The sequence below is a fragment of the Protopterus annectens genome, chromosome 8.part0 (genome assembly GCF_019279795.1).
Source record: "Protopterus annectens isolate FY-2018-M chromosome 8.part0, PAN1.0, whole genome shotgun sequence".
NCBI lineage: Eukaryota > Metazoa > Chordata > Ceratodontiformes > Protopteridae > Protopterus > Protopterus annectens.
In genome coordinates this window covers 1,094,869,904-1,094,894,655 of record NC_056741.1, presented here as the reverse complement: position 1 = coordinate 1,094,894,655, position 24,752 = coordinate 1,094,869,904, and the positions used below count along the sequence as shown (strand labels likewise).

General features: G+C 37.2%; 1 protein-coding gene across 1 annotated transcript in view; it reads right to left on the bottom strand.

Moving 5' to 3' along the window:
• The window catches only part of LOC122809248 (urokinase plasminogen activator surface receptor-like), a gene marked incomplete in the record, with an annotated part of 361,759 nt that overhangs the window by 87,487 nt on the left and 249,520 nt on the right, over positions 1-24,752 (bottom strand).

The following is a 24,752-nucleotide window of genomic DNA, read 5'->3' as shown; positions in this document are numbered from 1 at the left end:
TATGTTAAGCAGAGATTGACTCTGTGATAGGCAGAGTGACTTTAGTGCAATAGACTTTTTGTTTGGTGACTCTGAGTAGACGATATGCCACAGAGTATAGCTGGAGTTTTTTTAGACAGTCAGCATATGGCATCTGCTTTAGGCCTCTGATTCTTTTAGTGAGGTATTTCTGCGGCCTTTCCAGCTGTTGCAGATGTCTTGTGAGGTACAGACCAAACGGGGCATTATACTCTATAATGGGTCTAATGAGGGATGAGTACAATGGGACAATGACCTCCTTTTTCCTGGATGAAAAGCCCTTAGTGATGAGGTGTGCCTCATAGAAGGATTTCCTGACTGTTGTACCGATGTGGTTATCGAAGGTGAGACCACTGTCCACCTGTGTCCCTAAGTCTCTCATCACACTTTTGGTGTTTAGTGTACTGCCATCTATGTGGTAATTCATGGGTACATGGTTTTTCCCAAAGGGGATAATTATACATTTCTTGGCATTAAGCTTGAGCCCATGGCTCTAGCACCAAGCATCTATTTCTGTAAGGCCCTTTTGTAGAGTATCCACATCATTTGGGGATTCAATAATGGCTCCCAGTTTGCAGTCATCTGCGAACTTTGTTAGCCAGAGTCCCTTAGTGTTGGCCTGTACTTCAGAGAAGTAGATGCCAAACAACAGCAGTCCCAGGACTGAACCCTGAGGTACTCCACTTGCCACTTGTCTGAAGCTGGATTTAGAGTTGGCTACATTTACAGTCTGGGTTCTGCCAGTAAGCCAGTTGGCAACCCATCGCATGACGTAGGGATTTATGCTCAGCTTAGTAAGTTTATCTATGATTCTAGAGTGGGGGATGGTGTCGAAGGCCTTGGCGAGGTCGAGATAGGCTGTGTGGACTGCCTTACCTTCATGCACAGGTCTGGAGACTGATTTGAAGAAATCAATCAGGTTCAGGAGACAAGATTGGCCCTTCAGGAACCCTAACTGGGTGGGGTCCAGTGTTTGAAGGTTGCCAATGTCTTTGTTTATAAGTTCCATGATAATGCATTCCATGCCCTTGCAGATCAGGCTCGTCAGACTGATGGGACGGTAGTTCCTGGGATCCAAGCTGGATCGCCCCTTGTGGAGTGGGATAACTGTAGTTGTGCACAATTCAGTGGGCATGAAGCCTGAGGTGAGGCTATGATTACACATGACACTTAGGTGAGGTGCCAGTTCATTTTGTAGTCCATGTAGTAAATAGCCCGGGATGTCATCTGTTCCCATGGATGCTGTATTCTTAGCTTTGGAGAGTGCGGTTTCTACCTGTGTGGCCATAATTACCGGAATTTGGCAGTCTTTTGGTATTGAAATGGGCCCTTTAGGGGGTGAGAGGGGGTGAAGTTGGCACTAAATCGATCTGCCAGGATATTGGCAATATCCTTGGGATCAGTATATTTAATACCATTCAGTTGTAGCTCAGAGCAGATCTGAGCATTGCCATTTAGATTCCTGACATAACTATAGAATGACTTGTGGTTGTCTTTGGAATCTTTGTCAATTTTATTTTCGTAACTAGCTTTTGAGGATTTTATGAGGGATCTCAGCTTCTTACTGAGGCTGGTAAGGGAGTTTTTTGCATCCTGGGATTTTTCTCTTTTCTGCAACAGTTTCTTACTTCTGTTGTATAGTTTGTTTATGGCAGGAGACCACCAGATTGGCTTCCTTTTTTTGGAGGAGAGCGTCTTGGTTCTATTTGGGATGGCACGATTCATGCATGAGTCGATGTGTTCATACAGTGCTTTAGTGTAGGATTCAGCAGTCAAACGTTCAGATCCCATCTGCATGGGTGTCATGAAGTTTGTCACTTCTGACTTGAGTAGCATGAAGTTAGCTTTGGAGAAGTTTTTTACGGAGGTTTCCTTACTGGGGGGTGGGGGTTTGATGTGGATGTCAAGAGTGATTTGCTTATGGTCTGACCTGACCAATGAGGGGGTGACCACTGGTGTGGAGCATCTATCTCCCATGTTGGTAATGACCAGGTCTAGCATATTGCAGCCCCTGGTGGGACAATGGATTAGTTGATCCAGGCTGTTGGAATTTATGAATTCCAAGAACCGTTGGGAAAAGGTGTTGGTACCCGAGTAGTTTTCCCAGTCCATGTATCGGTAATGTACCTAAATGCGAATGTAGATTCATTTTTATAAAACCCATTGCTCCTACTACTGGAACTGTCTGGATATCTTTCTTCCACATTGCTATAGTTTCTGCTTGCAGATCCTGATATTTTATGACTTTGTGTCTCTCTGTACGCAAGACACTGTCATCACTTGGTTATCGATTTCAATGATCAATGCTACATTTGTCTTCTTTTCATGAACCACTATATCTGGTTTTGAACTGTCGGTAATAGGTGATCCCATGTTATATAGACTTCCTCATTTTCATTGATACTTTGTAGCTCATGCTTCCACTGTTTTTCACCTACTTCAGTATTATAATGTTTGCAGAATCTCCAGTGCAACAGTCTTGCCACATTAATGCAGGTGACACATTCACTGTGCACAGCAAAATAAAACACGTTAAACAGCTGTAAAAATGAATCACTTTAATTCATAAATCTATGTTTCACTGGTTCTCTTCACCAGACTATTTATCCTTCATCATTCGTCCCACATTATTATGTCTTTCAGTATACAGTCCTTCTGCCATTAGTATATCACAACCAGCAACAAGGTGTGCAACTGTTTCCAATACTGTTTTACAAAATCTACATTTGTCTGTTTCTCCCACATGTTCAACGGACTTTGTAAACCAACATGTACGTAGTCCACTACCATGGGCCGCCAGTATTAACCTTTCATCTTTTGGTTTGAATTCACCTCTCCTTAACCATTCCTGCATTTGATCCTGATCAACACTGGGTTGTTCCAGTAGTTTTCAATACCTGCAACTATATTTATGCATTTTCCACATTTCTTGCCTTCTCATCTGATCTTTCACCTTATAGTCTTTCTTTTGTTTTTTGGCATATGCATTTGCTGCCTGATTTTTATCTACTACTGGTTTGATTTTCATTCCCACTTGATGCCGATATGCTTCTGCTAGATTAAGCAGAGAAGTCATCTTAGATTTATTCTCCTCATGTTTCAAAACTTTCACTATGTTTGGGACTTGTGAGGTCAGCAGATATGTATGCAGTGCCACGCTTGCAGATTTATACATGTAATCAATTTCAAGGAGGCCCATACCTCCTTCAGAACGGGGAATATATAATCTTGGTATGCACTGATTTTTATAAATCATTTGATGAGCATGAAGCATCCTTCTTGTTTTCCTGTCTAATCTACCCAACATGTTTTGGGGCCAGTCAATCATTCCAAAGCTGTAAGTTAGGACAGGAAGAGCAAATTAGTTTACAGCTTGGACTTCGTTCCTAGATGTCAGTGCTGTTTTTCAGGTATAATTTAAGTCTTCTAAAATATTCCTTATTAAGTTTTATTCAGATTTGTTCATGTTTTATTGTTGATCCTTCATCAGTTCCCAAATATTTATACACTCCCTCCTGCTCAGGTCCCTTTATATCACATTCCTGTCCCGGATTGATATTTTCTTTGTGCTGCAGCTTTCCTTCTTTAAAGGTTGCTTTTGCACATTTATCAAGACCAAATGACATTCAATATCATCTGAAAAAGTTTCAACTACTTGGAGCTGTGCTTTCAATTCCTCATCTGTTCAACTATACAGTTTTAAATCATTGACAAAGAGAAGATAAGTCTTTACACTTTGTTGCTTTCTGGGAGCCAAATTATAACCATGACCTAATCTGTTAAACAGACAGCTTAATGGGTTAAGGGCAAGACAAAAGAGCAGCAGTGACAGTCACCTTGGAATACCCCCCTTTGAATTTTTATCCCAAGAATAATAATTTGTCCTTTATCATGGAGTAATTGCAAAGTGGTTTGCCACTGTTTCATGGTCGCTGTGATGTAGTTTATCACTGTAGGGTATGTCTTATACATTTTTACACACTCTTTTATCCATGAATGTGGGATACTGACAAATGCTTTTTTGTAGTCTATCCATGCCATACTTAGATTCTTCCCCTTTTTTACACTTCTCCACTATGACTTTATTTAACAACAAATGATCCTTTGTTCCATATGACTTTCTTTTATTACTCTTATGTTCTATTGCCATAATTTAGTTTTCTTTCTGTCGACATCAGTTCCGGTGTATAGTTTATACATCATCAGAAGGCAAGGCATCTATATTATATTAGCGAATGCACTAAATTGCGAACACTATATAATTGAACCACAATACCTGAAAATCCAGAATGTCGAACACACAGATCCCGCTGATCTGTAAAAAAAAAAAAAAAAAAAAACAATCCAAACACAAAATAAAGTGGGGGGCTTTGCCCCCACACCCCCATAAGTACACCAACTCCGAGATCGCACCACACTGGAGGAAAAGGCAAAGTCCCAAAAACGGCCCAGTGATTTTTTTTTTCCCTAGGAAAAAAAATTGCTGTTCTGTGCTTTCAGCATTTTCCCATTTTGCGTAATCATGCTCGACGAAACAGCATTCTCAAATTTAAGCGTTCACTTAAATAATAGGAACCCAAAGGCAAGTTATTGGTCTACAGTTTTTATGGTAGCTTAGAGGTTTGCTCTTAAGTAGGAGCATTATTTTTCTTATTGTTAACCAGGCTGGTGTCTGTTTGGGGTGTGCATATAATAGTTCTTACTGTTGGCTAAATCTTCATGCAAAGATGTTAATACTTTTAGACAGAAGTTAGGTACTGCATCTGCACCTGGGGGTTTCCAATTAGAGGCTTTTCTTAACTTTGTTTCTATCTCTCTGGCCATTACTTTATCCCATTTCATATCTTGTACATTTGAACTTCTTATTCTTTCTTTTACTACTTCTATCCATTTAGCATATTTGTTATGTTCCACAGGATCTTCATAGATATTTCTCCAAAATGTATCTATTCTTATTTTTGGAGGTCTTTCAATTTCTTTTACCTTGTTTCCCAATTGTCTATAAAACTTTTTTGGGTCATCAATAAATTGCTTATTTTGTACTTTTCTTTTATATTTATCTATGTATCACCTAGGTTTTTCTGCATGTGCTGATATTTTTAGTTTATTATTTACTATGGTGTACAATAAATCTTTATATTTTATAATACTGTGCATTGCTTTTATCACATCTATCTTTCTGAGAATTTTTGTCTCTCTTCTATACTCTTCTAACAGTGACACTTCTTGTCTTAACTGCTTTATAGTTTTCTCTATTTGATACTTCCATGATGGCATTTGCTCCCATCCTTTCCCTTACTACCTTGTGCTCTTGTGGTAGGACTTTATTTGTTATTATTTTGTTTTCACAGTAATGTATTCTGTTTACTTCTGTTAAATTGCATGAATCTCTAGGGAAAGTCCTAATTACTGCATTCATTTGATTTATCAGACTTCTGACTTTTTGGGTTTTATTGACCTTCTGCAGTCTCTTTCTTTCATTGATCTTAATATGTCTATCCATAGCTGTTAAATCAAGCAACTCTTCTCTTAGATCATTTTCTTCTAAACTGAGGGCACATTCTTTGTTCTCCATTACCTGCGGGCATTCTATAGAAAATCCCAGAGCATCTTCCTGTGCCACATTCTCTTCAGTTTTGCCCTGTGTCATGGGAACTCATTGGCCTATCATTTCACAACATTGACTGTGTCAGAGTTGCCACAGTTTCCTGTCCTTTACCTTGCTGTATAGCTCCAACTGAATGTTTGTACTGGTTTTCTGTTGGAGGCTCCAAAATATCTTCATATGTTAACTGATTAGGTGCTTCGCTGTCCACTGGTTTATTCTTAATTTGGATGTCCATTGCTCTATCCTGTTGTGTTGTTATGCAAGTTAAATGTTTTACAATGGATCCTTCACTTTGCAGCTAATCCATAACCTCAGTTTCTGTTTCTTTAACTTTTCCATTACTAATCCTCTTTTCTACTTTTCCTCTTTGTTTTCTTATTTTTTGTATTGTAAAATTTTCCATATATGGATGTCTTTGCCTGTATTTCTCTTCAAATATCTTTGGAGCTGCCTTTTTTGTGTTGATTAGTTTTGCTTTCTCCTTTGTATAAATATTGCACAATATTAAATCTCTTTTTTTCCCTTGTCCATATTTCTTCTTCAGATGTTTCCTGCCTCCCCTGTTTTTCCATACTTTGAGGACTGCTTTTTCCATTATGCTGTGATATAACCCACGTTACACTTTCTACACTGACTCATTCACTTCACAAATATTCCATAACTTCAGCTTCTATTTTTTTTAAATTATACTTGACCAATCTTCTGTTCTACATTCCTCTTATTTTTTTATTGTGAAATTTTCCATATCTGGATGCCTTTGCCTGTATTTCTCTTCAAATATCTTTGGAGCTGCCTTTTTTGTGTTGATTAATTTGGCTTTCTCCTTTGCATAAATATTGCACCATATCAGATCTCTCTTTCTTTCCCATGTCCATATTTTTTTATACTTTTCAAATGTCATTAAAATTAGTTTTTTAAATGTTCGCACTTCCTCACTTCTTTTGCCAAACAGCACACTGTTTCTTGGTCTGTATAGTGTTTTTCATGGATCTGTTGTGTTAATGAACACAAATTTTTATTTGAAGCTTCTGACAGTTTTTCTTGTGGGAGTATTTTTCTTTCCTCTAATTTCTCTCTCAAGCTTCTCTAATTTCTCTCTCAAGCTTTTTGTATATCTTTTGTCTGGAAATTCTGGGCTTCTTGCATAGTAGTAACAATACACAATTGCTTTCTTATCCTCAATAGTCCATTCTATCGTCTATATGGCTTTTTTTTGGCCTATCACTTTTTGTGATTTTTGGGGACTGCTACTTACTTCTACAACAGGAGTCCAATCCTCCTCCTGGGCCTGGCCTAGCCCCATTGTAGGAATATTTCTGTGTCTTGAGGATTCTGCACTCATTTTCTCCAGTCCTGGTACCAGTGCACCTACCAGGATTGGACACTTTTTTATCCTGGGTCTTGTGCACCCAGCTATCTTCTTTATTTTTAATCTACTTCTGTCCATGATATATGCAATATAAAATACAGTCTATACATCAATATCGTCTTGGTGAGATTTTGTTAAAAACTATGGTTTACCTTGTGAAGGCATTCACAAAGACGTGCAGGTGAATTCATTTCCAGCAATACTTCTCTCCTTTTGCTGATTTTATCATCTCTCCATTCTGACCCCTAGGGATGGTTTCACTGTCCGCATAGACCAAATCATGTCAGCTCCCACATGCCTCCATGTTTGCTATTGCAGTTGGTACCATTCTTGTGACATTTTTATTTATTTATTTATTATTTATTGATATTTGTTTACCAGAAAGGTCTGACTGGGCAATAAATACCCAGTTTCAATGGAAGCCCTGGGGAGAAAAGTTCCAGATATTTAAATATCATCAAATAAAACACTAGTAGAAATGTAATTTAAAAAGGCACATAGCTTGGTAGTGGAATACATAGGATACAATAAAGCATGAAAAGATACCAGTGATATAAAATTAAAGGAATAAAAAATGATGATATGATATGACAATCAGTACATACAAAAGTAATTAGAAGTATAGTCTACTATGCAAGGAAATAAAAATGAAAAGATACAAGTCTATCCTAAGAGTGGGGAGAGGGCAGGTGTTGAAAGGTATAGATAGATTTTATGATGAGAGGTTAGGTTAGTAAGAATGTAAAGTGTTTGTTAATATAGATCATAGAGGTGAGTTGCATGGGCATAGCCATCAGTGAGCAATTCTTTGAGAAGATACTTAAATACATGCAAGCTAAATACAGTTCTGATTGAATTTGGGATAGAGTTCCATAGTTTGGACATTCAGTGTGAGTATAAGCTTTGACTCATACTTTTTTGGTTTATAAAGTTCAAGCAGGTTTTTGCACTGAGAGCACAGAAGGCAATTTGAGAGATAGTGATGAAGTACTGAGTAGATAGAAGGACAGGTAGCGGGGTTATATTGTATTTTATGGGTTAGAAGAAGTTGCATATAGGCGAGTTGATGTGGGAATTCCAACCAGTTGAGAGCACATAATGCAGAGAAAGTATAAGTTTTATGTGGTAGATTATCTGCAAATTCAGTTATCTTATTACAGCATTGCTCTGGTTGTGATTTAGTAGAGACCTAGATGCTAGAGAAGAGAGGGTAAAAGATAAGTGTTAACTAGAGTGATTCTACTGGAAGGAGTAAGGGGTTATTTTGCTCTATATAGTAGACCTAGTTTTTGATAATTTTTTGGATACAGTTTTGTATGTGAAGTTCAAACTTTAAGTTGCCATCTATGGTGACTCGAAGCAATTTGGTATGGATAACTACTTCAATAGCTGCACTGTTTAAAGCGGTAATGTGGAAGTTACTTTTAGCATTGCCATTGGAATTTGGAAAAATAGTAGTTGTTTAGTCTTTATGGGATTAAGTAAAAGTTGTTTTTGATGTAGCCACAGTTTGACTGAGTTGAAGACATTTTGTGTCATGGATTGTAGTTTTAGTATGCTACTAGATGAGCAGATGAGAGTCAAGTCATCTGCATACTGAATAACATAAGCTTGCTGAGAAGTTGTGTATAGGTTATTGATGAAAATGTTAAAGAGCAGTGGACCGATAATAGCGCCTTGAGAAACACCCATTTTATCTAGGAGAAAAGGCGACAAAGAAGTGAGCCATTTGACAGATTGGTATTTTTCAAATAGGTAGTTAGAGAACCATAGAGTTGGTTTGAAAAGGCCCAGAGAGTACATTTGAGTTACAAGTTTCTCATGTAGCACTGTATTAAATGCTTTTGAGAGATCTAGAAAAACAGAAGAGAAACCTTCCTTGGTCTCTAGCCTAATTAATAATGTCAGAAAAGTTGATGAAAGCTGTATGGCCTAGTCGGAAACCATGTTATATTGGGGTTAAGAGATCATTTTGCAAGAGGTACTGAAAGAGTTGCTTATGAATACAATCTTCCAGGATCTTAGAAAGGGGGGGGGCATAAGATGGCAATTGGCCTAAAGTTAGAGATTTCAGAGGAGTTACAGCACTTCCTTTATGGAGGGAATAATGAGGATTTTTTTCCACAGGGCAGGGACATGGAAGTCTTAAATAGATCCGTAAATGAGAATCGAGACTGGTTATGCTCTGGAGTTTGCAGTGAGCTTAAGGTACTCAGCAGGAAAACATCAGCAGATGGAGAACAGGGTTTATGTTTCTTTAGTAATCATTTAAGATATGATGTGAAGACAGGTTGGAGATTGAAAGCATGTATGTCAGGACTAATAGAGTTCTGAAGTATATTAAATAGTTGGAGAGAGATGGAGGTAAGAGAGGCTATGATGTTGATGAAAAAAGTTTTAGTAGCTGTTTCTAAGGGGGGGATAAGTCCGGACAGAGGTTTGGTGAGGAAAACAGGTTGAAATGTTTTCTTAATTGAGCTCCAGAATTTATTTGGATTTTTTTTATCATTATCTTACAAGTCACAGTAATAATTTTTTTATCTGAGTAAATTGGCTTCTTGTTGAGGTTGCACAACTTGTACTCATGTAAGGTTTGAAGGGGTTTATCTTTGTGCCATTGTTTCCATGCTTTGTCATATTTTGCATGAAAATTATTGTAGAATGTGACAGCTAGGGGGTTGAATTTTTCACTCTTTTATTTCTAGTATGGGCAAGGGTTTTTAAAGTATTCATGAGTATATTGTTGAATTTGTTGACAACTTCATCTAAGGGTAGAGTCTGGAGTGGAGACGAGTTCACAGATTTTGGTGCTGCGGTAGAGTTGTCGCCTCACAGTTAGACATTGCCCATTCGATTCTCAGTTAGAGCGTCTTCTGTGTGGCGACATGCATGAATGGGAATTCCTTCATTGAAGGTTGTGCGTTAGGCCCGGCAAGCCAGTATGTAAAAATCTACTGCCAATCATTAGTGGACCGAAGTTCCGCTGTGGCGACCCCTAACCGGGAAAAGCCAAAAGACACAAACAATTGAGTGTATCAGGATAAAAGTTATAAAGATTTTGGGCAGTTCAGTATTGATGTTTTTTTTTTGCTAGTCGGTGATTTCTCTATTGATGAATATAGGATGATGGTCACTAAGGGAATCAGCACCACTGAAATAATATACTTGCTGGGGCCAAAAACAAGTATCCAGTCAAGGATAGAATTTTTATGATTTGATTTGTTGAGTCAAGTGGGGGAAGAGCTCAGCTGTTTGAACCAATACAAGTTAAGACTAGTATAGCTAGAGCAATAGATGTCACAGATAAGTAGTCAATGTTAACATCACCTAAGATAATGGTTTCAGTAGTAATATTTTCTAGTTATCCAGCAAAGAATTTCTTCTAATAAGCTAATATCATTACCTCGTGGTATGTAGACAGCAACTCTCTTTTTAATTTCTACAAGTCTTTTGGGTTTCTAATACCATGACGGGAATGGACTCCATTCCTAAGTCAAAATATGATTAAAGTTCATGAAATTAGTATTATTTCAATTTTTGATGTCACCCAATAGTGCTCTTCACAGCACCTGCAATGTGCCCAGTAATGACTTCTTATGCCGTTCATATGGAGTTACATGTATTGGTAACATATACAAATACAATTGTAAATTATTTTTTATAAGACCCATTGCTCCTACTACTATTGGAACTGTCTGGATATCTTTCTTCCACATTGCTCTTGTTTCTGCATGCATATCCTGATATTTTATGACTTTGTGTCTCTCTGTACGCAAGACACTGTAGTCACTGGGGATGGCAATTTCAATGATCAATGCTACTTCTGTCTTCTTTTCTTGGACCACTATACAATTGGCACCTATACAAAGCTTCTTATGTTTATTAACATTAAGAAGAGGGATAAGAAGTTATGCATTTTGAAAGGATGGTGTGTTAATTTTGAGGGGTGAGAAACTTAGTTATTATATACAATTGCAATGCCTCCCCTTTTTTGTGTAGTCTGTAACACCAAATTATATTGTAGCCAGGAGATAGAATTTCAGAGTCTTTTACATGGAGTTTTAGCCATGTCTCAGTAGTAACAGTAATATCTGGTAAATATTGAAGAAACCATGTTAGTAGGTCTGTAACTTTGTTTACAATACTACAAATATTAATGGAAGTAAGGAAAAGGTTTGTGGGTGTTGTATAGGAGTTAAGGGCAGAGGATGGTGGACTGGACGAGGCTGAGGAGTTGGGGTTGGGATGAATGTTACCACAAAGAGTGATTTCAGAGATGAGAGGATTGGGATTAGTTATTTTTTATAAAGTATATGAACCTTTCCAGGTTCTGTCAATGTGAACTGAATGTTTAGTTTTTTTTATGTGAATAGGTTGGATATTAAATACATTTGAGGAAACAGATATGAAAGTGGGTTTAGCCTGAGTATAGGTAGGGTGGCTTCTAGTGTGTGAGTGTAAATAAAGTGACAGAGTACCATGGTATGTAGTAAGGTGACACAAAATGAATAGCAGTGACATGGATATGCAAAAGGATAACATGGTAGATAGAGAGGACTATGTAGTAGTTAAGGGGAGATTATAGTTGAATGAAAAGGGAAAAATGTTAAAGGAGAAGGGAGGAAGATGAGGGGAAAACAGATGAGAGTAGAATTGGCTTGCTGAAGATTCCAGGTAGGGTTGTCCCTTATTATGGAGATGGAGAAAGGTTATGATTTTAACAGAGTATAGTTATTCAGAGAAATGTAGAATAAACTATTGTACAGTAAGGTAAAATTCTGAATTAAAGGAAGTATTAGGAAAATGATTAAGTGGGTGATGTATGATAAAAGATTTGTGGATATTATATTTTCTGTCAGTATTATAAAGGAAGGGTAATATTGAAGAAGAACTTGCTGTGGAGGAAGAAGTGAATATTGTATAAATGAGGGAAGGAGAAAAAGTATAGACTGTAAAGTTAAAACAACAGAGAAGAGTAAATTTAAGGGAGGAAGTAGAGAAGAATAGGTGTGGATGGAAGGTGACATAAGATTATAATGGGTTTGTGTGAATCCTATTGGATAATGAGGTAGTAGCAGGGATTGGTGAGGCTATGTAGGAATCAGAGGGGATAGAAATGAGGAAGAGGAGGAAATGTGTTCAATACAAAATTTAGATAAGGAGGGGAGGGTGAGAATTGGGGTAGGGTAGGGGATTGTAGTGATCCCAAGCATAGCAAAGGTGAATGGAGCAGGTTAGAACCCCTCACAGATGGAGGTATTAGCCCAAGAAAAAAAGCAGTGACAGTGAAGGTAAGGGAAGTGTCACTCATCTCTCTCTAACATAGCTGACAAGCAGGTTGGGTATTTTGTTTAAATGCTTTCATACATAGAAACACAACAGGATGGATAGCAGCATCATAAAATACAAACAAACTGGCTAACAGACAGACCTTACATACATACATGCTTACATCTTAACAGCTTACTACAAAATAGCAGTCAGACTTGCATGTGCTCAGTATTTATACACTTGTGCAAGCCTTTGGATAGCTTCTTAAAGATACATACACAAAGATTGATCTACATCCTCCCTCTTAAAAAGATTGCCCTTTGTAAAAAGAATATTAGAGTTAGACATGTATTATTATAGACATTAGAAACAAAACACAATGTTCATGTCCAAGTTGCTTTGTATCTGTTACAGGGTTTAGAGATGCAACCATATCTCGTAACATAATAATCTGGACTAAATTTAGCAACAGGAAAAGTCGTCGGTGTGCAACTCGTATCAGGAACTTCTGGATTCACAGGAACAGGAATGTCCTCTGGAACTTCCTCTGAAATTGGAACACTGGACAATTCACTCTGAGATAAAGAGTCTTTCTCATAGGCTATGTGCTGTGATATAGGCTCAGACACTGGTAGTAAATGCTTCCAGTTCTACCTATAGTCTGTTCCTTGTGATTCCATAGTGTACGATCTTGGCTCTGGGCAAATAATCTTCACAACACCAATCTGATCATAACTTTTGGATGTCTGCCTCCCTACCACTTCTCCTTCTCGTAATGGATTGAGCAGTTTGCTAGTCTTATCATAGTAGGACTTCTGGGTTAAGCACTTCTTCAACAGATTGGTTTTCACTGACTTGTTGTTCTTGACACATGGAACCAACAATTGACTACTGACTGATACATTGGTTCTTGTTTGTCTCAACAGAAGTCTCTGAACAGGTAAACCAAGATGTTTATCACAAGGAATATTTCTGAGATTCAAGAGATTTAAGAAAACATCAGTATTATCTCATTTTGATTTCTAAAGTAACTTTTTGCACTTTGAACTGCATGTTCTGCCAAACCATTTGACTGTAGGTACTCAGGACCACTTGTGACATGAGTAAAGTCCCATTCTTCAGCAAATCTTTTGAACTGTTGGCTTATAAACTGCATGCCATTGTCAGAAATAACTTTGTGTGGACTACCATGCACTGCAAAATGATGCTTCATATTAGTAATGATTGTACTGGATGCTAGGTTAGGAAGTAGGTCAATCTCAAACTAATTGGAGTAAGAGTCTACTTACACCAAATAATGTTGACCATTCCACTCGAAAATATTGGTGGGTACTGTCAACCAAGGTAGTTCTGGAATCCGGTTTAGCTGAAGTAGTTCCTTCTATTTATGTGGTTTAGTACTATTACACATGGAACAAGATGAAAGAGCTCTCTCAATGTCTTGTGACATAGAAGGCAAAAATAGTAGTCCCCTCGCTCTTCGTTTGGTAGAGTGGGTACCTGGCTGACCACAATGCAAGTTAGTGATGTACTCTTGTTGCAAAGACTTTGGAACAATTACTTTAGGACCTTTCATAATGATACCTTTGTCAGACAAAATCTCATATCTGTATGGAAAATACGGTTGCACATCTATAAGTAAACTACATTGCTTTGACGGCTATCCTTGATTGATAAAGTGGTTGAGGCTTTGTAAAACTGGATCTGTGACTGAATGATCTCTCAGCTCATCAAGACATGTAGAAGAAAAATTTCTCACTTCCATGACTTCAAAATCAAGGTTCTCATTCTCATGCTGTTCTGTGGTGTTTCTGGGCAATCTGGATAATGTATCAGCAAGATAAAGAAGTTTGACTTTCTTGTAGACAAGATTGAAATTCTACGTTTGTAATCTAAGCATGATATGTTGCAGTCGGGTTGGAGCTGAATGCATAGGCTTTCTTAACATGGTGACTAGAGTTTGGTGGTCTGTTTTGATCTGGATAGGTCAACCATAAACATAATCATGGAACATTGAATATGCAAACACAATTGCCAAAAGCTATTTCTCAATCTGAGCATACTGTGTCTTAGTTTGGGTAAGAGTTCTTGATGCATAGGCAACAGGTTGATCCTCTTGTAGAATGACTGCACCAAGACCAAATTTTGAAGCATCACAGGAAAATATAACTGGCTTCTGAACATCATAGTATCTGAAAGGTGGTGAGCTAGCAATTCTCTGTTTCCGGACTTCAGATGCTCTTTGGTGTTGCTCTAGCCAGGACCATGATACGTCTTTACTTGTCAGCTCACTAAGTGGTACTGAAAGTTGACTCAAGTCTGAAATGAACTTGTCTAGGTAGTTTACCATACCAAAAAACATTGCAGGGCTTGAACATTGTCTTGTGCTGTCATCTCGAGAATGGCTGTTTGCTTAGAAGCATCTGGTCACAGGCCTGAACTAGTAAATAAATAACCAACATAAGTGACTTCTTGTGCCTGAATTTGCATTTGTATGGGTTGATCTTAAAATTCACTTGACTTGCCCTTTTCAGAACTTTTCTGAGGTTTCTGTCATGTTCACCTTCATCATGACCTCCTACTAGTATGTCATCTACTGTAATAGCACAAAGATACCCATAAAAAGTTTCCTCTATTGCATGTTGACTTTCCATGCAGAATTTGTCCCAAATAGCATTCTCAAAAATCCGTACATGCCAAATGGAGTACTGAAAGTAGTGAGCAATGAGGATTTCTTGTCAAGCTGAATCTGTCAAAATGAACTCTTTGCATCTAAGACAGAAAAAATAGTGGCATTTGTCATTAAGGCTGTGACTTCTTTGACTGTGCACATTGGATGATGAGGTATTTTTAGTGCTTTGTTCAAATCTCGTGGATCAATACATACCCATGTCATCTGAGCTTTTGTTAAGAGCTACCACCATGGAAGATACCCTTTCAGTTGGAGTTGTAACTAGACAAATCACACCTTGTCACACCATTTTATCTAACTCTGCTTTGACTCTGTCCTGCATGGCTACTGGAACTTTATGTGTTGGCCTGATAAGTGGACTGACATCTGGGTCTAACTTCATGGAGTATACAACTGAATGTTTTCCTAGTTTGCCTTTGAATAGATCAGCATGGGTGGAAAAATGTACTGGGTGGAATTAGAGTAGTGGTCTTTTAAGCTAGCTTGGTGGACTTCCTTATTAAATGAAAGCAGTCCCATTTTCAAACTGTCTCTGAGCCTTATAATGACTAGACATGCCTTTTAACCACATAAAATAATAAGTAATAGCATCTTCCAGCAAACTAACATGAAAGCAGTACTGAGCCTTCGGTTTGAATTTCTTCACCTCCATAAGCAACAAGCCTCACACACCTTGCCAAATCAAACCTTTCACCATTACACACTCTAGCAACTGTTTCTGCTGATATAACATTGCACTTAGAACCTGTATCAACTTTGAGCTCTATGTGTTTGCCATTTATTTAAACAGTGCAAAATACTTTATTCTTTGCCCTTAAATCGACTGGATTGACTGTTTTATGAAGCACTGACACATCATCAACATAAAGAGTAGGGTTGCAGCTTTCTAATTGATTGACTAATTTCTTAAAATGTTCTCTCTTAATAAAATAATGTGGGCCTTTTGATTTACAAAACTTCTTGAAATTATTATTTTTCTTTGTATTTGTGGCACTGCTGACCAAAAGCTAAGCATTTTTCCCTTTTTGTTTCATGACTTCCACCACAATTATGACAGTTGGGAATAAACTAGGTTGGGGTCCATACTTTGAGTTTTCTGACTCACTCTTATGCTTCATTGAGATTCTGCGAACTCTGGAATTTGCTGGAAAGTTCTGGGGTTTACTAGTAGGTGCTGCAAGGGCTACAGTGCCTGCAATGTGCCTGGGCTTGTTTCATTTCACCACGTGCTGAATACTGTCAACATGAGCTTTCTAGAGCTATTTTTGTTTGTAAGCATATTTGTGTGCTTTTCTGTGAGCTTGTATATCTGGCATATCTCAATGGCCTTATTCAAAGTTAAATCACTGTCACAAAGCAAAATCTTTCTCACAGCATCATCATTAATATCACACACAAGTCTGTCCTTTATCAACTCATCCCTTAAATCACCAAATCTGCATGTTTTAGCCTTATTTCTCAGGTCAGTTATATATGCTGAAAAGGTTTCACCAGGCTTTTGATTCCTTGTATAAAATAAGTGCCTTTCCATTGTAACATTTGTCTGGGGTTTACACATTTCTCTACATTTATGTTTCAAGCACTCTGGGTCATCCCTTGACTCAGCCTGTACAGCAATATGATTGTTTTCTCCCTCTCCAGTATAGATAGCAAGTGCATACACAAATGAACTTTCCCTTTCTATGGCTTCTGACCCAGCTAAATTAAGCAGAATAAATGCCTTTGTATGGTCATCTTTATCAGAAAATGCAGCCTGTATGAAAATGTCATGCTCTTGCTCAATCACTTTCCAATTTTCAGCAATATTAATGTCAAACACAAGTGCACTGGATTTTCAAAATCCATCTGCCATGCCCACAAAGTATGCACAAACACAATGAAAAATATAGTCATTGTAATTATGTACTAGCAAACTGTGCCGTGAGCTTGTAATAACATTCAAATGCATAATAAACTCTCTGAAATACTGTACTTTGCAAAATATGCTCAGTAATGGCTGTATTCTGTGAAATAACTTTACTGTAACACTGCACTAACATGCAAACACTTTATATATTTAACTTGACTTTGATGATATCTTTAATAATGAAAATACATGCTTTACTTAAAATGTGGTCATTTCATTTATTTTAATTTGTTTTATGCAATTCGGATTTTATTTATATATTTCCTTCCTGTATTCATTCATTTTTTTTATCAATATCATATATCATTATACAATGCTAATATTTTAACAATGCCTGCCTCATGCCATATTTTTTTTTTCAATAAAAGCTGAAATGTTTGCATAGTTTTAATATCTGAAATTCTTTGTGACCTGTTTTAGCATTGTATATGATAATTCATTGATTCATGCATTAGTATATAGTAAGTAATAAGTGCTCATTTTAGCCAAACCTCTTCTGGTACCATGTACCTTTCCCTTTTAGACATCCCACTTTTTTCTGACACCATGTTCTCCTTCTTTCTCTAGACAAGATGGCAGGGTATTTATTTGTGATTCTCTTTCATATACAGCATCAAACAAATACATAGAAAGCAAAATCATATAAAATAAAATACAAATAAACTGGCTACCAGACAGACCTTGCATGCATACATGCTTACAACTCAACAGGTAACTACAAAATGGCAGTCAGAGTTGCACATGCTCTGTATTTATACACTTGTGCAAGCCCTTGGTTACACATACACACACACATACACACATAGAACATTTAAAGAGCAGTGAGAGCTGTTTGAATTTTTGAAAAAAATGAGTGATTTTGACTAACAGGACATTGGAACAGAGATAGTTTAAAAAGGTAAGAAAGCCAAGTCAGCCAGTTGGTAAAGTGGAGGTCAGCTGCTCATGTTAAAGTAAGAAAAGCATATGTATTAAAGTAAGATGGCGTTAACAAGACTGAAGTACATTAACATATAGAGTGTCCTTTTTTCTTTAGTGTCCTTTTTGGCTGCAAGTGTTGCAATGGCTGCAATTACAGCTTACCTGGATCATTTACACATATACTAGCTCGGTAGAAAATATATTTTACAGGCTGAAAAGAAAAAAATCCAAAAAACAGAATTTATCAGAATAGGAATGAACATAATTTTGACTTTCAGGACTGTGTGACTTAGGTGGAAGGGGAAAAAGTGGAAGGGGCTTTCAAGCACAGCAGAAATGCATAGGATAACTGAATGCAGATTGCAAATGCAGCTAGCAGATCCAGATAGCAGAACGGAGATAATTTAATGCAGAAGGGAAAATTATGACTTTCAGGACAGGGTAGAAGGGGCAATCTTGCAAACCTAGTAACTCACCTGCACTAGTAACTGTCTTATATTGTCTGTGCAATCGCAAATGCAGTTTTTTGCAGGCTGTAAATGCACCTAGCAGGACAGAGGTAACTTTATGCAAAAAATCTGCGGACCAATGAGCCCAGACCAGCAAGCCCCCTGTGTGTGTCATATAGTGTGTGTCATATAGAAGTTGTCAATATGTATATGTCAATATGCAAAAAAAAAGTGGAAAAAAAAGATGTACGGTTCAGGATGTGTGCATGTTATGCACTCACCTCCTTTGTTTGCCATTTCTTATTAGTGTCATATGCATGCATAGGTATGCAGGCAACTAATATGCTTGCATATACAAACAATAAATTTATGCCAAACAATTGTGAAAGTTCTAATATGCTTAGTGAAAAAAGTTAAACTGAATAAGAGTCTTGTTTGTACTTGTGCTTGTGACAAAAGCTTAAGATGGGAAATTAAAAATCAAGGCTCGTTAAACTAAAGGTGAAACAAAAGTGCCAGTGAACAGTGGACAACAAGGTGAAGGTCGCCAGTCAGAAAAACAGGACAGGCTGTAAAACAGATGAAAAACAAAGTGCAGTTAGACTGTGTAAGTGTGTGAAATAGAAAGTGTGATGGAATGATGTGTCTGACAGCTTTTAAAAGCTTTTGTCCTTTTCAGCCTGGAGCACCTTTTTTCTGTTTGGTGTTTGTCAGCTGTCCTTTTGCCCATATATGTCCCCTGTTTCAGCCATATTTTTTTATATTTTGATGTATCATTGAGGATTACAGTCAGTCAATAATAACAGATATTAGAGTTTCATACTTCTTATTCTGAAAGTACATGAAGATGCAAACTTGTTGTTCTGTTAACTTTTACATAAATTAGAACAATATTTAAAAACTAACCATTATTTTTGTCCTTTGCCCCCCCATTATTTTCAGATTTATCCAGAATTCATAAGTGAAGACACTGAGAAGTATTTTTTATATGTTTGATATAGTCCCCATATGCTACACCAACTTTCCAAGCTGATAAAACACTTTACCCTTCTATATTTTTGTAAACAGCAGTACATGGAGTAGATAAAGTGCCTTGAAATACAAAGAATTATGTTTGAGTCTCTGAACAAAATCTTTATTATGTGTTTTAACATAGATGATAAAATTCACCTCTTGAGCTTTACTCTCAAGGGAAATTTCTTGACATCCATTTCTCAAACACACAGTAGGCTGCTTATGATTGGAGATCTGATCATAATTCTCTTTATTTAGGCATACACGAAAAACATGGCATTTCCATTAATGTTTCTCAAACAGTCTTCAGTACCCCAGAGACTGTATGTTACATGTTTACTATTGCATTGCATATTCATATTAAATCTTATCAGCTTACAGCTGACACCTTGCTCCCTAATGCTGAAGTTACTATTCATGATATATTAGCTTTATACATTAAAATATTAATAATATTCATATAAGTATTAAAAAACTGCATAGCTCAACCTACTCCTCTCCTTTATGTGCCATTTTTTCTATCACTCCAGACACACATGGAGGCATTCTTATAGTCTTGCTACCATACTTATTAATGTATTGTAAAACACAGGATAAAAATGCTATATTTTCCATAGTCTGCACTAAAAGTCATCAGTCACTCATGGAAAGTACATTTCATATTGCATCTTTTGCAGCATGGATATATTAACTCAGGCAAACCTGGATAAGATACTTCAGTCTCTTCTGGCACAGATGCCAATCCTGAAAGTGTGCACATTGCTGATATTTGTAAGTACAGGAACAACAAAAAGGGATGTTGTATAAATGTGTGCATCTCATCTAAATCCTTTTTTATTTCTAGGGTAACCATTAGCAAATAGTGCTAATAAGTGCAGGCCATAGTTAATATACTGTAGCATACTGACAACAGTGGGTGGCAAAGCCGCCACCCCCCAACAATAGTGAGAGACAATAGCCATTATAGTCATGTACTTCCACCATTGCCAGCAGTAACTAAAAAGCACAGTGACCATCCACCACAGCTGTAGCTATCTCAGTTTGTGTCCTGAGTAATCTCCCAGTTGCGCCCTCAACAAGAAACTAGAAAAAAAGGGAAAAAATGAGGACCAAAAAAAATCCTTCAGGCAAAGTAAAGGGCTATTATGTTTCTACACATTTCAGAAAATTTCAGAAACTGTAGTAAAGACCTATGTCAGCACTTTTGCATCAGGTCCTAGCACACACACATGCATGCAAATCATTTAAGCAGAAACAGTATAAACTGTAGCTGCTTAAATAATTACCAGTATTACTTACAGTTAGCACTCAAGTCCAGCCATCCAACAATGAAAACACCACTGACTTGCAACAACTGCTTAACGTCTCTTCTACAGTGTCAATTGTGATCCCTAACAACTTGGACCTGGGATACCTGCCATCCTCACCCAATCCTAGTTACTGCTTTTCTGTCCACCTTGAGGTGTAACAATAATTGTGACTGACTGGCAAGTGGAAAGACAAAGTAGCCATAGTAATGCATTTTAGCTGGCTGAAAATAGTAGCAAATCTTGCAATCACACCTCTTATAAGAACATCTTAAGATATTGAAGATAAAAATGTATGGCAGTAACAGTCATACTGTTAACTGCACAGTAATATTGGGGAGACATTTGAAAATGCAAAGTACAAAACTGCAAACACCCACAGCTGTGAGTCTGTAATTTTAAGCATTTGCAGTTTTGTACTCTATGATTTCAGGAAGGACCTTACTGAAATAGAGCTGCGGCATAAAGCAAGATGCAGCAATGAAAGGTCTGCAGAGGCCAGCATTTACAACTGTACTATTGAACAATAAAAAGCAATAATAATAATGCACATTACTGGTGATGTAATAATGGAGTACAGCTGTGACCTGAAGCAAGATGCACACTGTCTCTACAGAGACCACCTCTTTAAACTTTACTAGTTAAAAAGAAAGAAGAAAAACTGTACTTTTTCGCCAAAAATTACTAGTATTATGGTCCAACAAAGGATTATAGTTTTGTAAGTATGTAAGAGAAACCAAAGGTGTCAGTGTTAGAACTGTTCATCATTTTGAGAGCTTTCCAATGACATATAACAGGCTTGAAAGCACATTGCATTTGATTTCAGTAACTCCTTCAGAACTGAGTGCTCATTTCATCTGGGTTGACTTTTTTACCCTTTACTTAAGTGTGACCTCAGAAATGGAATATATTAAGTAAGGTGGCTGTGGGTAGTCAAGTCTTCTACAACAAATGTCAGGGTAGATCTGTCTCAAGAGGATAAAACAGGGAGTTAACCCAACTCATTTTTTATAAAATAGGTAGGGGATTCTTTAAGATCCTTTAGACCAAAGCATAGTGCAATTATTCTATTTTCATAAGCTTCATAAACCATCCTCAATAATTTATAGAATGCATATCTCTTTGCGCCTTTGCCCACAAGAACAAAAAATCTGTATATTTCAGATGATAAGGTCTTTCATTCAGGGGACTGTTCATCTCACTAACCAAAAGTGCAGGATAGATTGTGAATTCTTAGAAAAGTAAATTGGGTGTTTTGGGATATTGGGGTTCCTATGAGTGCAACAAAAATGCATTATGTCGAATGCATTTTCGTTGACACATGTAGAGCGAACAGGCAAAACAGCGAAGCAGCTGTTCAGCGAATTCTTTCCCTGGGAAAGAAGTCGCTTGACCGCTTCGTTGTTTGCCGTGTTCTGAAGTGTAGTGTGGTCCCTTGTCCGGTATATAGAGTATATAGTATGATATGAGCGTGATTGTGCCACATTTATTGACCTTAGGGTTAGGGTGCTGGTTAAGGTAAGTGCATATGTATGAAAGTGTTTACTGTTTTATATTTTGAGTTAGATGTATGGTTGAGTTACGTGTGTATGTGTTTTCAGTTGTTTACTTTTGTTTTGGGAGGGTAGAATTAGGGTTAAGGTAAGTGTGTATGTGTTTGGAGCTGTTTATGTAAATGTGCAAGAGTTACTGACCTTAGGGTTAGGGTGCGGGTTAAGGTACATGCATATGGTTTAAAATGTTTACTGTTTTTTTTTTTCGTTAAATGTATGGTTGGGTTATGTGCATATGTGTATTTAGTTGTTTACTGTTTTTTGGGGGGTATAATTAGAATTGGGTATGTGTGTATGTGTTTGGAAGTGTGTAATGTTTTGTGGATTCGACATTTTCAGCTTTCGCTGAAAATATGTCGATGTAACATCGTTCACTGTTTTAAGCGTTCGATGTTGCAGTATAGACCTGGGATATTGTATAGGAAAAGGTATGGTGAGACCCCTAGACAGAAAAATAGATTCAATAAAAATGGGCCCGTATCCTACCATAAAATACAGGTGAATGCTTTTATTTATTTATTTTTTTTGGACTAGTTGGGTACTCTACAAAGCTTGTGCCTAGTTTTGTGACTATTTCTTGCCCCGTGACATATCACACAAGAGGGAAAGCCCTTGTCAAGTTACAATGGTCTCTTGATGCAGACAGAGCATTTAACAAACTAAAAAGGATCCTATGTTTTGCATATATATTAGTGACTCAATTTTACTAAAGATTTTACCCTATACACCAGGTCATCAACACTAGGTTTGGTGGCAGTGCTATCTCATGGAATTCAGAAAGAAGAGTATCTTAGAATTAAAATGGACCTTCTATGAAGTATTACTTTTTATTTATTTATTTATTGACATTTGTTAATGGGGTTAGTCCAACTGAGCCAGGTGCCCATTTTCAGTGGAGACCCAAGGAGTAAAGCTCCATATTTTTACAATAAAAATCAAATCAAAAATAAAAATACGTGTAAAAAAATAAAACCACCATGGAACATAATAAGAAAATCAACAGTTAGAGAATGTCTGTATATATAGTAGGTTAAATAATTGACAGGTCTAAAGAATATCACATATGAAGTACTTGCTAGGTAGACACTTTAATTTGATGACAGATCATGCCCCATTGCAATGGTTAGATAAGCAGATTGATGCAGTGCAACATTGTGCTTGTAGACACTATCCTTCTAGCCCTTTCATTATGCAGAAAACAACTGGCCTGGCCAAACCATTCCAATGCTGATGCACTGCCAAGGGCATACAGTCCATTGCTGCACGTCCACAGCCTCTGTTTTTGTGGTGTGTGTGTGTGTGTGTGTGTGTGTGTATGTGTGTGTGTGTGTGTGTGTGTGTGTGTGTGGGGGGGTTATAGGTGTAACATTTTGAGTAAAAAATGTATAATACATCTTCAACTGTATTGTAGTATGGAGTGTGGGAACATTCTTATACAGTTATTAAGGCAGACACTATATATTAATCAGGCACTGATGGTCAATTAAGTTGATATAAAAGGAAGTAGCCTGGAAAGTTACACTCAGGAAGTTTGTTCCGCATATGGAGGTTTAGTGTGTGTGAGTTGGAGCTTGCCTAAAAGGGCTTGGAAGTGTGGAGTGTGATAGTCCAGATGGGGCTAACTTAGGGACTTATACCTCAAAGAAATAGGTGGATTTTGTGGGGTCTATATTAGCACAGCGAAAACTGCACTGAGCAAATATCATATGAGCGACACCAAATGAGCAAATGTCGCAAACATTGCAAGAGTGAACGGAGATCGCCATATGGAATTCTTCCCTTTACTTCAATGTAGTGTGATCTCGGAGTTGGTATATTTAAGTAGCGGGGGTGTGGGGGTTGCAGGGGGCTTGCCCCCCTGCATAAAACACTTAATAATAGTTTAATAAAAACCACAGCAAACACTGAATCCAAAAATTCAGAAAAGTAAGTTCAAGATAAAAAGCAACACCAGGCTACATTCCACTCGTTTATTGCACTTTAGCACCTCACCAAACAGCCTTCAAGAAGTAATACAGAATACATAAAAAACCTTCCCTATATACATACCCACAGTTAATTAATTATCCAATTATGCAATAAAACAATCAAATTAAACACTTCCAGTCCAACTCTAAATTAAGTCCTTCTGGAGAAAGAGTGTTATACTTTAAAATATATATTGGTTCTTTTGTTAACAGCATATTTTTTAACAAACCTTCATCTCCAGTTTTAACAAAAACTTTTTCTAAAACAGTAGCCTGCAATAAAGTGTGGTCACCATTATGTTTTTCAAAGAAGTGCATAGCTATAGAGCTTTCAGCTCTGATCTTTTTAACATATCTGATATGCTCCTGCAACTGCACCTTAAATTTTCTTTTACTTTGTCCTATATAATATAGGTTGCAGGGACACCTCAGACAGTAAATAATGCCTTCCGTGTTACATCCATAGTGGCCACTAACAGCAAATTTCTTTTTGTTTATCATAGTAGTTTATCATAGTAAATGTAGACACTATATGTCTACATACACTGCAACTGTTACAGGTCACTGTTCCATTTAATCTTGGAGACAAAAAAAGGCTAACTTCAGATAATATAAAATAAGCTCTAACCAACATATCCTTCAAATTCTGTCCTCTCTTATATGGTATATACTTTATT